Raw genomic sequence first — 16,575 nt, 5'->3', positions numbered from 1 at the left:
GTTCACATCTATCTGGCAAACATAAGGCTTCAGCCAGCAGCTTTGATTTGATTGATTTTGAAGGAGTTACTTAGATCTTTAGAGATGCTGGTAGTATTTTTAGATGTTTCCCCCTGCTCCCAGCCTTTATGCTAAGCTAAACTAAGCTAATCGTCTCCCTGCCCAAGCTTCATATTTAGTGCACAGACATAAGAGTGCTATCAATCCCCTTTAGCTAACTCTCTGCAAGATAGCAATGAAAGGTTTTCCTAACTACTCGCTCCATTGCTTTACATATTTCACTGCGTAGATACTTGTGAGTCATAAAAAGGGAAGTCACTGCTAGATTGCAACAAATCATAATGACTAAACGTTTCTCCGCATATATACAGATCAGATGCTCCTCACAGGGTTCTCTAGCTTTCATCAGGCAGCAGCTCTCTGGTCATGACTCATTAGTGACTGAACATATTAATCAAAATCCCACACCTCAGCTAATTTCCGCTCCTCCAGAAATACAGCGCTCGGTAATACCCGGGGTATTTCTGTCCATTGCCATGCAGCTACCGTGATTGATCTTTCATGCTTCTTTTTTTGAAAACATCAATACTTTTAGACATCCATGTGCTCTGTGTGCCATTATGCACTGTTTATGTAACGGGGATTTCCAAAAGACCACGGGAGCTTTGCAAAGAGACAAAGCTTGACTAAGCTTCCTATAGAGCAAAAAATATCCATATTAGCATGTCAATTTGTCTGCTAATAAGTCTTCAAAAACATATGAACTACGGTCAGAATTGGGTGGATTATTTCCAATGTATTGCAATGCAAATTAATATTTTCTTTCTTAGTGGATGTCACTGTGAAATGTGAAATTGTGCTGAAAACTGCTAAAAATGGTTTATTCCAACTGACAAAGCTTTTTCATTTCTCAAAAGATGACATTTTCTGCACCAAAACCAAACACAGTGGTTTAGTTATGGCCAAATAAACAGATTTGAAGGAGTGGGACGTCACAAAAACAAAACACAATGGCTTCAATGCTTCTTGTCAACTTTTCAAAGAAAGCCTTCAGTTTAAAAAAAAAACATAATCAGACTTGTTTCCAGAGGAAACTCGAGGCAAAAAAATAGAAGTTGTTCCCTGGATACTGTATTTCCTTCAGAGCATGTTGGATTTATTCATGGCGAGCGTGTTATTTGTGGCGGTGAAATGTGACTGTGCTCACCGATGTGCACGAGCCGGTCACTTGACAGCTTTATGACGAGACAATTGTATCCGCCGCCGCTCTCTGTCGGCGGGACACGCGGCTCAGCGGATCACTGACTCCGGATGACCTTTAGATCCAGGATCTGTACCTGGGAGATCAGCGATATCATTATACATATTCCAATCATATGCTTTCCTGTTCCCATCGCCATCTTCGAAAACATGCAGTGTGTGATCCCGCTAACAAACAATTTGACACTAAAAGGGAGCAGAACATTTTCTTTTTCATATATTACTTTCATCGGATGTGTCTTGGTATCAGCAGCATTAACCGCACACCCTTGATGATGTAAATAATCTTTGATTTGATTAGATGGCTGATATTTAATGAGATAATCATGGAGGTAATATATATCGCTAATCATGATTTCACACAGCAGCTGGGATGCCGACCTTGATAACGAGGGGGGAATTATATCATCGTCACTTTTAGCGACAGACAGATTTTATTCATTGTTTTTCTCACCAAAAAGAGCAGCAGGTAGACCGCCAGGACAATTCATCCCAGGAGTTCTGCAATAAAAAACTAAACTTTGTGACTTAGTGAAAGAAAAAAAAATGTCTCATGTCTCAGCCAAAGATGGAGAAGCAGGTTTAATTCATCAGAAAGTGGCTTTTCTGCAGCAGAAGCCGGACGTTACCGGGTAATTATTATTCCAGCAGTTCAAGTCATGCTCAGTGCTCGGGCCCTGATTGTCTTAATGTCCGCAGGTTATTGGTTTGCTGTAAAAGAACATTTTATGACTCTTAAATGCACGACACCTCGGTGGAAATAAGCTGCTTTACTGGCCTGTTTTGACGTCGAAAGGAAAAGAACACGAGAGAAGTATTTCTGCTGTTTGTGCACACGAGAACAGACATATTTCATATTTCAACTATTGCCCGGTATCTTCTTCAAAGCTCTGCAGCCTCGTTGTCATTCTAATAATTTGCAATTTAGCACCAAATACAGAACGCAGACGAGGCTCTTGGGAACGTCGTCGGTTGTCAAGTATTTAGTCAGCTCCATTAAATAAGGATTGGATGGGAAATACCTTGACCTGATGATGGTGCTATAAAAGTAAGAGTTAATCCATCCATTATTTGAGATGGGAAGGAGGCGACGTGGAGCCGGATGGCGAGGCGAGGTGGAGGTGAAGGTAGGAGAGGGTGTCGGGATAAGCACTCCTGGATGTGACAAGACAGACATCCTCTGACACCCACGACAAACACAGTCCACCCCATTTATGAGATGTCTCCTGCAGCTGGTGACAGGAGTAACAAATGTGGCAGGCAGTGCCGTCCCATGAATCCGCCCCAGCACGCCTCTCCGCGGGCTGGGGGATGATTGTGTCTGGCAGCGGTGAAGGGCATCGAACACAAATACTGTGACAGGCTGGGAGGGTAAAAACAAAAACCTGTCCCTCCATGTGACTTTGAGATTCCCATAACTTTGACTTAAAATGATTAAATCAAATTATCCGCTATGATCTTCAGAATAATTTGAATGTTCACAACCTCCAGTTGTGAACATTCACAATACAATCTCTAGTTTCAAGTCTTCAATACAACATGATGCCTTGAATTTCCGCAGCAAATTTCACGGCAATCCATCCAATAGCTGACGAAAATCAATACAAAATGGAAGTTTATTGTAGCAGCTAGCATTTAGTGCAAATTTCAGAGTGTATGCGCTTTACAGTAACGAGCCTTAATTCGGTCAAGTCATGTCGAACTCTGAGATGGAAACGTTTTCTATACTTGTGTCAGAAGTTGACTCTTTATTGTGAACAGTCACACTAAATGATATTTTGGGACCGAGGTGATGGAGCAGCAGCATGAAGGCCGAAGGCATGAAGGTATCACCCGAGTGGTAGTCGGAGAAGTGTCAGGGTATAAAGGTCACCATATTATTATTATATACAGCCCTCTGTGAATGGGACCAGTTGTTACTCGTCGACTGGTTTCTAGGCAGCTGATGAATTCTCCACTGATGGAGACGCATGAATGTCACAGCGGACGCCAATTAGCGGATATGAGCACCACTTCCAGACTCTGCAAATTAGTCCAGCACATTAAACCTCACTGGTGAATCTAGTTATAAATAGCTCAGTATGATAATTGTTAAGACAATTTTCCAGCATATAGGTTTTTTTTACTTCATTTTTACACCCACAGTCGAAGCAAGTAACAATTAAGCAGCGCTTAGGACCGGTGTCTGCAACCACCGTTTGAGTCAATCAAAATAATTGGCTTCCAACTAATGAGATCCGAAGATGATTCATATCCCTGCACCTTGTGAGAGGATCAGTCATTCTCACACACAGTTCCTTTACCGTCATGTTTCAGCACCACGTCCTAAATCTCTTCCCTCGGATGATTACATGCTCAGATTTTTTTAAGACCCTTGAATGACTGATGAGCCGCAAGAATCTGCATCAGGCGGATTCCACATCTGATGGAGGTTATTTAGTTTGTTTACCAATTTAAAGTCATTTATTTGTAAAACATATTGTATAGCTTGTGTGTGTGTATGTGTATATATATGTGTGTGTGTGTGTGTTTGTGTGTAGGTGTCTTTTTATGTGTGTATGTGTGTGTATATATGTGTGTGTCTTTCTGTGTTTGTGTGTCTGTGTGTGTGTGTCTTTCTGTGTGTGTGTATGTGTGTGTATATGTGTTTGTGTGTAGGTGTCTTTCTATGTGTGTGTGTGTCTTTCTGTGTGTGTGTGTGTGGTCTGTGTGTGTGTGTGTCTTTCTGTGTTTGTATGTGTGTATGTGTGTGTGTCTTTCTGTGTGTGTGTGTGTGTGGTCTGTCTTTCTCTGTTTGTGTGTGTGTGTCTTTCTGTGTGTGTGTGGTCTGTCTGTGTGTGTGTGTGTGTGTGTGTATGCGTGTCTCTGTGTGTATGTCTTTCTGTGTTTGTGTGTGTGTCTGTGTACGTGTGTATGTGTGTGTGTATATATGTGTGTGTCTTTCTGTGTTTGCGTGTCTGTGTGTGTGTGTGTGTGTGTGTGTGTGTGTGTGTAGGTGTCTTTCTGTGTGTGTGTGTGTATGTGTGTGTATATATGTGTGTGTCTTTCTGTGTTTGTGTGTCTGTGTGTGTGTGTCTTTCTGTGTGTGTGTATGTGTGTGTATATGTGTTTGTGTGTAGGTGTCTTTCTGTGTGTGTGTGGTCTGTGTGTGTGTGTGTCTTTCTGTGTTTGTATGTGTGTATGTGTGTGTGTCTTTCTGTGTGTGTGTGTGTGTGGTCTGTCTTTCTCTGTTTGTGTGTGTGTGTCTTTCTGTGTGTGTGTGTGGTCTGTCTGTGTGTGTGTGTGTGTATGCGTGTCTCTGTGTGTATGTCTTTCTGTGTTTGTGTGTGTGTCTGTGTACGTGTGTATGTGTGTGTGTATATATGTGTGTGTCTTTCTGTGTTTATGTGTCTGTGTGTGTGTGTGTGTATGTGTGTCTGTGTGTGTGTGTGTGGTCTGTGTGTGTGTGTATGTGTGTCTTTCTGTGTGTGTGGTCCGTGTGTGTGTGTGTGTCTTTCTGTGTTTGTATGTGTGTATGTGTGTGTGTCTTTCTGTGTGTGTGTGGTCTGTCTTTCTCTGTTTGTGTGTGTGTGTCTTTCTGTGTGTGTGTGGTCTGTCTGTGTGTGTGTGTATGTGTGTCTCTGTGTGTGTATGTCTTTCTGTGTTTGTGTGTGTGTCTGTGTACGTGTGTATGTGTGTGTGTCTTTCTGTGTTTATGTGTCTGTGTGTGTGTGTGTGTGTGTGTGTAGGTGTCTTTCTGTGTGTGTGTGTGTGTGTGTGTGTGTGTGTGTGTGTGTGTGTGTGTGTGTGTGTGTGTGTGTGTGTGTGTGTGTGTGTAGGTGTCTTTCTGTGTGTGTGTGTGTGTGTGTGTGTGTGTGTGTGTGTGTGTGTGTGTCTTTCTGGAGCTGTTGTGTTTCCTGGTGGGCACTCTGATATTTTTCTCTCCGAATGGAAAGAAGTCAGCCTTGAATCTAAATTGAATTCCATTTTTTTTTCTCTCTCTACAAATCAAAGCACTCACGCGCTAATGCACACGTATACGACATGTGCGCCAACGCTCATCCGGACATCATTAAGACGGCCTCGAAGAAGCTCCGGCTTCTGGACGGAGAGAGCGTTTCATCCTCTGTCCCTTCAGTAACAGGCTTTGAAAAGATTTTGATCTTTCCATCTGAAAGAAGCCGTCATAGAAGAAGAAGAAAACATGTCACAGTCGGCGGTTTGTGTGGGAATCCCTTCTCTCTGTTCCTCTCTCCCTGTCTTCAATATTGCACAACAGCAGCAGAGCACTTGTCAACCTGATGGGGCCAATGAAGCCAGAGAGGAGGAGAAAGGCCGCTTCTCTGATGGGGTGTGAAAGGAGATGCGACATAATTTACTTTCAGCGTCTCCAGATGGAACGATCTACAACGCGGAGGTTACTGTGAACTGGACTCTGAAATCCACATCCTTGCCACTTTGCATGTTATTATTGTTTCAGTGCTTGTCAAATGCTGGATGGGACCAGCCTGCTTGAATAATATGAATGCATTATAAAAAATAAAAAAAAGTTGGAACCATGAAGAGGGACCTGCAGTGCCTTAATTCATAAGGATGCTATTTGCACAGCCTCACAGGATAAAGGCTCCTCTGCTTTTCATCCCTTAAAAAAAATACAGTTTAAAGGTATTTCTTTGAGCAAATAGGCCGTAAATTAAAAGCTGTAAACAGTCTGAACAAACGGAAGCAAAGAGAGCTTCTTTTCCCCAAAAGCTTTTCATGGCCTTGAAAGTAAGATAACACTTTTCATCTTTTCATTGTTTCAAGGCAGGTGATTAGAGCACGATTTATCCATTTTGGCTATGAGAAGTAAAGCTATAAGCACAACACTGTCTATATATTGTATCACAATATGGCAGGAAGTCAACTCACAAGGGGGAAATAAATGCATGTGGGCTGTTTGGCTAGTTGTTGGAAGCTAGTCGCCAACTCTGTCTCTCTGCAGAGTGGTTTTGACGAGCACTGAAACTGTAGCAACATGCAAAGTGAAAAGGATGTGGCTTTCTGATAAGTTTGTGGGTTCGTAATAAAGCTGAGAACTTTAAAACCAAAATAATGAGCTAAAAGGCTCTAAATGGAGAGGAACTGCAGAGTCTGGTGATAATTATCTGTGGGTTTTATTACGATGAGCCACCTCTTTCAATTAATATATGAATTATGATTAATAAATCATCTGATCCTCACTCAATTGAATCATCAATAACCCTAGCACCACTTTCACTGTATATACTTGCATTTTCTTTATTATTTTATTTTCCCATACTTAATATGTTTATGTTTGCTCCTGCCACAAACAAATTTCCCCCTGGGGATGAATAAAGTATATGTCTATCTGTCTATCTTTCACATTACACAGTCATTTTAACCGTTGTTACAGTAACATTACTAATTCGTGGAGCTTTAAATGTGGAATAAAAGCATGTTAATCACCACGCGGACCTTGGCTACACAGCAGGATTCAGCACCTTCCTCTCAGTGCGGCCGTTCAGGTCTGGGCTTGATTGATGCTTCCTGAACGCACCTCATGTTTAAAAGTTGGATGACGTTTAAGAAAAAAAAGTCTATAATAGAGGGGGAAAGTGCTCAGGTTGAAATGCATTAATGTAATGTACTTTAACTTAAATAGCCTTTTTTATTTGACGATTATGACTCATTATCACGTAATGATGTCTTTCAAGTGTCTGCCGGAGGAGCAATATATATTTTCACTTGGAGGAAAATGCAGCTAGAAAGGTAAATGTCTGCGAGGTGGATGTGGGATTAAATGCCATTCAGAGGTGACATTTGGCTCTTCATCCTCTCAGTGTAAGCATTTAGTTTCCACTTTTAGTTCAGCTCAGACCCCATTAGCTTTTGCCCAAGTGACCACTTTTCTCGCCGTGGTCTTGAGAAGGAAAAAGTAATGGAACAACTCTATTCCATTATATATAATTACTTGTACCGTAAAAGTCGGGTTACAAGCCGCTACTACCTTCGGTCAGTGTCCCCGTTAGCTCCCCGCTGTAGCCAGCTGGCGCTCCTGCTAGTGCTCCTGTTAGTGCTCCGTTAGCTCTCCTGCTAGCGCTCTACTAGTTCTCCTGCTAACTCTCTCCTAGCTCTCTGCTAGCTCTCCGCTAGCTCCCCGACAACCACCAAAGGTAGCGGGAACAGCCCCGGCTCGACACCCGACTCGGGCAGAGGGGACGCGGGCAGTAGCAGCAGCAGCAGATTCCAGATTTCAAATGAATCCCAATGATTGGAGCCGAGTGCAACATAATTTAATACATTTATTTATTTTTCTTCACTTTTTTCACCTTTATTATGACACATCATCCGTATTGTAGCATAAAACATCTGTATTTGAAGAAATGTTTTTGCAGACAGCAGCAAAGAAATGTAAAGATTGTTCAAGTCTATACAACTAAGAATTGGAGTACAACAGTAATGTGTCAATAAGAACCTTATTCAATGGACAAAATTTAAATGAACTTGTCGTAATCCACCTGGCATGGACATCAGCATCACTACTAGTCTACTTTCCAATGACAGCCAGGTGTTTTATACCCATGAATATGTGTCCTCTGTTAGTTCCTCTCACTCCTTGTTGCTATGGCTCTCAACTAATCCATCAGAGTTGAAATAGAGTTGATTTAATTTGACAAACACACACGATTTAAGGATTTACCACAATTTGATGAAATCAAACTTGCCTGCTGGACGTCTTCAAACCAGATGGACTTTTTATGATGGAGTTTATAGACAACATCTATGCGAGGACACGTCCCTCCTAAGACTTTGAGCTCGTTCTTTTTCCTCCACCTGGAGGTCTCCGCTCTGCCTGATATCAACGAGCTGTGAGCGGAGCCCCACCGGACCGGCAGGTACACACTCATCTGCCGCTTGTGTCATCAATATTGAAGCCCTCGGATCATGACGAGCTCTTCCACAGGGTGAGCGTCTCATTACTCATGAGGCTAAACCTTGTACGGGCTGATTCATAATGTACGCTGTGCCAGGAGGCTGCACATGTTCACTCAGCTAGCGCCGCGGCGCACCTTGAAAAACAACCGGCTGTGAAGGGAATATGGATCAATATCCCCTCCAGGGGTTAGAACCTTTACAGAGAAAGATGCATTTCATCAATCCTGTGAGGAAAACATCAATATTCACAAGTGATAACCTATAACCTGCTTTCAACAACTCGGGCAACTACAAGAGTTTTAATTAGTAGCCTATTCCCAACCAGGAGTACTCAAACCTCATGAGGTATACTTCTGCAGTTGCCAGGGGATACGTGGAAAGATTGGAGCTGGCCCCAAAAAGTTTAGAATATATATCTATAAGGTCGAATGTAACATCTTAACACTGTGTGTTAGGACGCAATGTGTGAAAAGTAGTTAGCAAGTAACTGAAATATATATATATATATATAGATATAAAAAGACTGGATCAATGGTTTAGATGGCCGAAGGTAACTCATTATGATTTACATACCTAGAAGTTGATGAAGTTAGCTAATACTACTGGATAAATGGATCAAATTGATGGCTAAAAGTAACAGATAAATGGTAGAAATAGACCATTGCTACAATTGATATCTAAAAATACTGGATGAATGGTTCAAATCCACACTTAATAATTGATATAATTAGCTAAAGATAATGTATGAATGGTTCAAATTTATAGCTAAAAGTAACAGATACATTTTCAGAATAGATGACTGAGTTATGGATCGATGATAAAATAGTTCACGTAGAGAACAAATAGTTGAAATAGCTCAAAGTAGTGTATTAATGGTTGAAATGTCTAGCTTTTACTAATTCAAATGGTAGTACAATGTACCACAAATGCAAATTTAAAATTGACCAAACCAACCTAAACATTGACAGTTCTCTGTGTCACAATATCTGCTTTTACATAATATACTACTTCATTTGGAATGTGACAGGTTTGTACCACGATGGCCCTGAAATAAAAACATGGCTAATGATCCCTAAAGACCAACATGTCTATGTTTGTGTATATCAGGTGGCATCATTAACAAACTTCAAACGATTCCTCCTGCTTTGTCGGGAGAAAACAAAGCCTTTTATTTATTTATTTATAATTTAGTTTGCTTCCAGGACAGTTTCAGGCCTGAGAGGTGCGCACGGCTGTGACCGTTTAGCGGCTCGTTGCTTACGGTCCATTCACTTCATCTTCCTGCAGAGGTGGAGGGATGAAGTCAAAGTGCATTATTGCTGAGGCAGCATATTCGACCAGTGGACCTTGTGGTTACTTATCGCCAAGACTGTAAAAGCCTTTTTAGTTTTTCTTTGTCCGCCATCATGGAGAAGCCGACGCAAGTGTTTCATGTCGAAGGATGAAAACCTAAAATAGCTGCCTGACTCAGAATGGTTAAATTAAATATGAATTTGCACAACAACAAACTTCCATTTTCATTTCATCAAGTGGCGCAAGCTGAAAACACCTTGAATAGCACGCACACACACACACACACACACACACACACACACACACACACACACACACACACACACACACACACACTGAGTCTGGCTCGGGAGGGAGAGAAATGAGAACAAGGGAGCGGATGGCAGATTAATAATGTCTGTCTGCAGACAAAAAGGCCCGGGAGGATCTCTTACCTTGATGTGAGCTAGAATTAACTGGAGAAACACACCGACCAAAGTCAGAGACACAAACAGAGAGAGACGAGGACTTTCCGAGTTCCTAACTCCTCGAGGGGACATCTAAAGGGTTTCTTTTTTTCTGCTGAGTTTCCCCGGTTCATTTAAAAAGTCCAATTAACTTTCCCAGAATTTAAAGGAACGCTCATTATCAAATCTTTATGGTCTTTTCTCCCCAAAGTCATCTCATCGGGTCATTTTTGATGCGAGTCAGGACATTTTTCCACTTACCTTGCAGGACTCCACATCTTTCCTCCCAGATGCCTTCGGGGTCCAGGCTTTCTGCAGCTCTCCTCTCAAGCTCAGGACGGACCTGTCGGAGAAAAATAAATGAAATAAAAACTAAGGGCCGCCGTTTCTAAACAGTCAATTTAAAAGTGCTGTCACCACTGGGGATTCTTGCTCCTGTAAAGTGAGAATGTGTGACTTTTGAAATTAGAAAGAACACATTCCTCATCTTACAAATGTAAAGTTGAATTATAGCTAAAAAAAAAACTGTCCTTGCTCATGTCACTCAAGGGCTTTACTTGGTCTGGTAGGACCAATATCGTATGGATAATGTGTGCTTCAGTGATATTAGACAACTTTAGAGTTTGGCTGAGTAACGGACATTAATATGACTCTTCTCCACTCTCGCTACTATTACGCTACATTGTCGCATTTGCACAGCAAATGTTACATTTAGGCCCACTTTAAATCAATGCTTGCAAAGATGATGGATGTAAGCTAATGGGAAATTGCCAGTTCCCATAACCCGAGTTACACACTAGGTTGCTGCAGGTGCTTTATTTGACTTATTTTATTGACCCATACATCATTTTGTAGGGCCTTAATGTGATGACAAACTGGGAGTTTTGTGTGTTTAAAGGGAAACTCCAGTAACACATGAACACGGGTCAGTTTACCAGTTACTCAACATCTTTCATTGTGGATTGTAGAAGATGTAGTCGGTCAACGGTTTTAGGTTTATCCTGAAGAATTTCAGTTCATATAAGTTGTTTTTTTTCCTCGTGTTTTAATTTTTTTCGAAGAGGTCAGAGGTCAAAACTCACACCTCTGGGTCTGGCCAGTGATCAGTGTTTTGTTCGAGGACAACTGCAGCCTGATGCGTGAGTTTAACACCATGTCATGTTGTTGACGGGTTGTTTCGGCAAAACCCTAAAAACAACCACCTGTCCTTGATTCTAATTCTAGTCCGTGAAAACATCCTATTTATTGGCCAGAGGCATATATTTTTGTATGTGCCCACATCTGCAGCTTTCGCCCTGAGCTGTTAGCAGCCGTTTATCCGAGCAGATATCCTGCAGATAGATGCTTCCATCACCGCTGTTTACTTTGGCATCAATCAGACTCCAAAATCATTGTCTCTCATTTTCGATTAAGCTGACGTCTTGTTGACAGACCGGGCTGAAATGAAAGCGAAGCTCAGGCCAGTAAAACAGGCTTTCAGTATGAGCTGGGCGTGTCTGACTGGGACTTTGAGACCAGTGTGGTGCTCTATTTCTCTTCTTTTTTTCTATTTGGGAATAAACGAGAAAGATGAGCAAGGCATTCCAGAAATAAATGTGGAGTCTGTATAAAAATAAAAAATAGCATTCAGCTCAGCTCCGGTGATACTTTGTCAAAGTGTCAAACTTTTTTTTTTATATAAGCAGAATTTGGTGCCAGGTTCGGGAATAAAATAAAACGAGGATACAGATTCACAAGAAAAGAAAAACACAATTAGAGTCCATGCATATCTCATACCAGTGAGATGAAATACATAACCCCCCACCCCCTTCCTCCCTGACGCGTTCGGGTGGGACTTGAAGCATGCGTGGTTTCCCAGAGACGCGCAGTTGAGCGCAGCGCATCGCGGAGCGCGCAGCTCCGGACGCACCTGAACATCCAGAAAGCTTCAGTCCTTCAGCTGCGAGCCACACACACACACACACACACACACACACACACACACACACACACACACGCACACACGCACGCACGCACATGCGCGCACACACGCACACAATCTGCTCTGCAACATCTGCCACGTCGTCTCCGATGGCCAGCGCAGCAGTCTGACGGAGTGTGTGGATGTGGAGTAACGTGTGCGTCTCTCCCGTGGACCGGATCGGTGTCGTGGGTCTCCGCGGTGACATCTTGGACGTTTAAACGAAGTGACTTTAAGCCATACATTTTTTTAAATTTTTTTTTAAAACTCCGCGGAAGATTGAGCCCCATGAACATCTGCGTGGGAAACTTAAAGGCATGCTGCACGCTGTGAGCCAGCTGGAACACATGGACACGAGCTCGAGCTCAGCTACACACTGGGTAAGTCTGGCAATTAGGATTTTTTTTTTTTTTTAATTTTTTTTTTTAAATTCATGATCGCATTACTGGTTGGTTTCTGTTTCAATAAACCCACAAATGGGTCGACATGGTCCTACTTGACCGGTCAGACGTTGATCACACACTCTGTTATAACAGCCTATTTTTATACATGTGACAAACTTCTTCCATGTCTTTGTATTCCCATGTGGTTTCCCTTTAGGGGGTTGTGAAGCAGGGGCTACTCATTCTCAATTATTGCTTCCTTTATGTCCTCATGGTATTTTTTTTATTCACTACTAATAATCCTAACATGTTCTTGAATGGACTGAGTGCTTCTTGTTCTTAATCCATCTCCTCCTGGGATATCATTACACCGTTCTTACACCGTTCCCTTGGGAGCGTATACTATAGGCTGCTCCCTCACATTTAAAGGGATTTCCTGTCATCACATGTTTGTGTTTGACTCCCAACACTTGCTCTTCTTTAAATGTGATCATATGTGAGAGAGCAGGGCAGTCCCGTTGTGCTGCTTCCTCATCAGACAGAAAAGAAACATACCTTTCCAGAGCATTTTCCATCAATAACTGGATTTACCTGTCAGCATTTATGTAGAGGAGAGGCTTCTTTCTTGTGTGGATTATCCATAACCTGTTGATATGTGGAGATGAACGCTCTCCTTCAGAGTGAATCAGGGCCAAAGCACTTGAGACAAGACAGGACAAACTAATGAGAACATGGCAGTCTGTTCTGTGTCAAGTTGTTTGCTTTTTCATGTAATTTTCTCCCTGCGACCAAACACTTCAGCAGCTCATTTCTCTAATTAGCCCTCCTGCTCTGAAGGTGAGCTGATGGAGGAAGCTGCACGGTGACTCCAGATAGAAAGCATTTGTTGTTGTTTTTTGTTGCAAAGACATATAATAAGAACGTAAAATAGAGAAAAGAGGAGAGAGAGTGCAGATGTGCCACGTTCTTCGCGTGTTTGCATTCGGCTGTGTTTTTGTTTTGTTTTTCCGTATTCAGCTGTGATCTGCAAACTCTCCGTCCTAATAACTGTGCTTCTCCTCACAAACACATCCTCTCCGCTTTCAGGCTCACGTCGAATAGATCCTTTTCCCTTCCAGCGATGTATTCAACCTATTATCTCCTCCTTCCTGTCTCACACTTTGTTAAATCCAGCTCTTTCAATCAACTGATTGACACTGGCTTGTCAGGCTGCAAGCGCAGGTTTAATTTTTCAATTTGAGACTGTCACGGCACTTCTGAACAGCGGTATGTAAAGTGGGAGAGACCGACTGTTGAGTTCTGAAGTCTCCAGTGTGTTTGGACCGTTCATGTTTTAATCACAAAGCAAATTCAGCACAAACAAGTCAGCACTTATAGATGGTTTTGGTACGAGTTGCCTAGTTTTGAAGCAATCCGCCGTGAGGATGTCGGCCTTCTGTGTGCAGTTTCATGTCGGAACTATTTTCTTTCCTCCATGAAACTGCCTCACAACACGATCTGTGGGCTATCTTGAGTAACATCTGAGTTTTCAGATGTATTTTTATCAGCATACGTTACATTATATGAGTGACGGCAGACGGCTCCACGACCGATATCTCCAAGACTATATGCAACTCATAGCAAAATTGCTGAACAGCAGGACAGGTAAGAGTACAAAACATGTGCTTTTGATTTTGGGGTGATATTGGGGTGATTTGGGGGTATAGAAACCCTTTTCTACTTGGTTCAACCCGATTAACACATTTAAGATTCATGATGTTTTGCCATTTGTTGTTATGAAAATTGTGAGCTGAATCTGTAATAAAGCATCTCTTCCATGACACAAACCCCAGCTGGTCAAGATAAGCATCACTTCCTGTGACTCAGAATCTAAAAGGTGCTCTTCATCGCTGCCCCTCAGACTCTTACGCATTTAATTATGTCGTGAGATACTCTTTCCGTGATTATTGCAGTCGGAGAGAGATGTTTTGCGTCATTCTAAATCGTGAAATCGCTCTCTCTCGGCTGATTGCTGCGCTGCTCCTGCAAGGAAGAAACTCGATCGTCCTCACACTGTCGAGCACACAGACTGTCTCTGACAAAAAGACGCTCCGAGGAAGAGCAATCAGTCTGGATTAGGAGCAGGTTAGGTGATAGTTCAAGATCTCTTCTTCAGGCCTATTTTTACACGGACGAAGACTGAGTGGATGTGGGAAGGCAGATGTGTCAGTGATGCACAGATTTATGCAAAGAGTAATTTAAATGATATTTGCATGAGCAACAGGTGACGGAAGAACAAAGCAGAGTTCACGTTTTTCCACGTATAACATGATGAAAGGAAAGAATCCTCCTTGGAATAATTGTGTTTCTGTTGACTCCTTTGTTACAGATCCAATGTCTGATACACAGAGAGGCGTTCAGGGTCACCGGCCTCCAGCAGGAAATCTTTTGTGTTGAGGATGAGAGGAAACATGACCTAATACGCTTCACTTACCCCGCCTAATGACGATGAGAGGGATGTAAAGTACTTGAAATGAAAGCAACCTTTTTTTTTTTACTCAAAATCCCACTTAATAAGTAAATTGTTGCATTAGTTGCCTGGTTTATTAAATTAGAAACAAAGCATTTGTGTTTCAAAGCCTCGCTTGTATTTGATTTTAAACTGATTTGCTGGTGTAATTGTTAAAGACAAACACAGCTGTTAAGGCTTACTAGATTAGTAAAGGGGTACAAACAAATGTTTTCTTTCTTGAGAAACACTGGTTACTTCGCCTGCTAGCAATCTCCTGCTAGCAATCTCCTGCTAGCAACTTCTCCTGCTAGCAATCTCCTGCTAGCAACTTCTCCTGCTAGCAATCTCCTGCTAGCAACTTCTCCTGCTAGCAATCTCCTGCTAGCATCTTCTCCTGCTAGCAACTTCTCCTGCTAGCAATCTCCTGCTAGCAACTTCTCCTGCTAGCAAGAAGGAAAAATTGCACTTTGGTTGAACTTCTCACAGCTCACGTCCTCACTAAAGTTATAGCCTGTGATTTAGATACAAGTAGATACCGCTTCTTTACTCAAAATCCCACTTAATAAGTAAAGTGTTGCATTAGTTGCCTGGTTTATTACACTAGAAACAAAGCATTTGTGTTTCAAAGCCTCGCTTGTATTTGATTTTAAACTGATTTGCTGGTGTAATTGTTAAAGACAAACACAGCTGTTAAGGCTTACTAGATTAGTAAAGGGGTACAAACAAATGTTTTCTTTCTTGACAAACACTGGTGACTTCGCCTGCTAGCAACTCCTCCTGCTAGCAACTTCTCCTGCTAGCAATCTCCTGCTAGCAATCTCCTGCTAGCAATCTCCTGCTAGCAACTTCTCCTGCTAGCAAGAAGGAAAAATTGCACTTTGGTTGAACTTCTCACAGCTCACGTCCTCACTAAAGTTATAGCCTGTGATTTAGATACAAGTAGATACCGCTTCTTTACTCAGGGCCAAACACATTGGGAATCCCTGCATTGCATCACCAAAGAGCTATATTCAGCAAAATTCATTACCTACAATATGCAAAACTGTAGCTATGCTACACTTGTGTTTTTACTCTACGGACAGCGTTTGATTGACATCTTCCTCACGCTCCTGTTGCGCTGGTTAAAGCTTTGTTTAAACTCGCGCTTGGCGTCGCAGCGTGAGCCTCCGCAGCCGACGAGCACGAACGGAGGCGTTTGTACTCTGCAAGCTATACAGTATTCTCCGAAACGCCAGAGGGCGAAGAAAACAAAATGAACTGTGACGAATCAAAAAAAGACAACGAGGGAATACCCAGAGATATGCCCATAGACTGTAGGTGTAACCGGCAAAGAAAGACTAACCTCCACAAAGCAGGGGAGGGATTTTAAATGATCTGTCAACTCATATCTCATGTTCGTGGACTACTGTATTGCCTTTGTTCAAGCCCTGCAAAGAAACAAGTCAAAGCATTCAAGGCATGTTATGTTACCTTTGGGCAGAGCCAGCTGTTTCCCTCTGTGTCCAGTCGTATGCTAAGCTAAGCTAACCATCTACCGGCTGGAGTTTAGATCTTCTTGTCTAGCTCTCGTTGAGAAAGTGAAAAAGAACTAAACACACTGACCTAAATATCCTTTTTACACCACGACCCTGCTGCTGCTGGTGCCTTAATCCTGCATTTATAAATATAAAATTCCCATGATTCAATAAGCCTTGTTTGACATGTCGCCTCTCCGTGGAGCTTCTCCTATATAACTTCCTTTTTGTGCTCCTCCAAGCCACCCCTGGGTGCAGTGTCATGCTCAATAAACTGCTCCTGTCAGAAGCACTTTGCTGAGTCGCTGTT

Source organism: Taurulus bubalis (assembly GCF_910589615.1).
Source record: "Taurulus bubalis genome assembly, chromosome: 16".
NCBI lineage: Eukaryota > Metazoa > Chordata > Actinopteri > Perciformes > Cottidae > Taurulus > Taurulus bubalis.
This window is presented reverse-complemented; position numbering follows the sequence as displayed.